The sequence below is a fragment of the Armigeres subalbatus genome, chromosome 3 (genome assembly GCF_024139115.2).
Source record: "Armigeres subalbatus isolate Guangzhou_Male chromosome 3, GZ_Asu_2, whole genome shotgun sequence".
In the NCBI taxonomy this organism is placed as follows: domain Eukaryota; kingdom Metazoa; phylum Arthropoda; class Insecta; order Diptera; family Culicidae; genus Armigeres; species Armigeres subalbatus.
In genome coordinates this window covers 233,338,292-233,339,685 of record NC_085141.1, presented here as the reverse complement: position 1 = coordinate 233,339,685, position 1,394 = coordinate 233,338,292, and positions in this window count along the sequence as shown.

The window sequence follows — 1,394 nt, the reverse complement described above, 5'->3', positions numbered from 1 at the left end:
TGCTAGAGATTGCGATTAGAACACCACCGCCAGACTTTTTTTTTGATTCTGGCGGACGGTACGTGGAGGAGGCGAATGAACCACGAGTTGCATCAGCAGTTGGGAGAACCATCCATCGTTCACACCGCGAAAATCGGAAGACTGCGGTGAGCCGGGCACTTAGCCAGAATGTCGGACAGTAATCCGGTGAAAATGGTTGGAAACTTGGAAATTCTTGGAACAATGGATCACAAATTTACCACCACGGAATAACGAAAGGACCCTGCCTGAAAAATGGAATCCCCCTGGACACTTCACCAACTCGGTTGGAGGAACTTCCGAAGGAATTCCTCGAAGAACTTCCGGAGGAACTTCCGAAGGCATTCCATGAGAAGCTTCCGAAGAAATTCCAGGAGGAACTTCCGAAGGAATTCCAGGAGGAACTTCCGAAGGAATTCAAGAGGATCTTCTTGAGGAACTCTTGAAGAACTTTCCGGAGGAATTCCTGGAAGAACTTCGAAAGGAATTCCTGGAGTCTTATTTGTCTTATTTGTTTTATTTGGCTTATTTGTCTTAAGTTCAGTTGCACAATAGTTTAGTATTCAGGTATGCATTCAAATAAAAAAAAAACATATTTGTGGAATTGATAAATTTCAAAGAGATTACCAGCTCCGAGTTATAGACATTTTAGTTCGAAAATAGAGCTCTATCGTGACGATACTATGAACTCTGACTTCATGTTTTACTGTTCTCAGGAGTTCTGAAAAAGGAAAGACATTGCACTTCCTAAATAGCAATTTCGCGGCAATCGATCCACTGTTAACAATAATCGTACTATAGTGAACATGACTGTAAAAAAGAAGCACAGGAATTACCGTGAACAACAATAAAATTTTTCCAACACGCCTACCTACCTAATTCAATACATTGGAAGATCAATTCACATATCAGTGATCAGAGCAAGACACGTGCAACGCAAAGAAGAACATTCAATTTGAGGATTCCAATTTCCGCAGTAGGCAAATACTTTTCCCCCAACTATAACGCTATTATGTCATCCTGCATCTCCACATTAGTTACATACCATTGTTGGGGGATGCCTTCGCTCGCACCAACAGCAGCGCGTCTCGAAAGGAAAAAGTTTTACGAGAAAAAAATTATCATGCGTCTCAGATAGAATGGCAAAAATTTGGCAGCACGTTCTTCCCACATAACGAACGAATGTGATGGAAGCCGGGTGAAAATTGAATAAAATTTGCAAGGCGTTTCTGGCCCACGACGACGTTTCGCACAAATAAAGTTAGCAAATTTTCGACCTGCCAAATGCACGCCGCGCTGTAAATAAACTAATTTACGATAACGGAATAATGCGAGTGATCCAACATGGGCGAAACGTGGTTGCATTACTGAGAGAG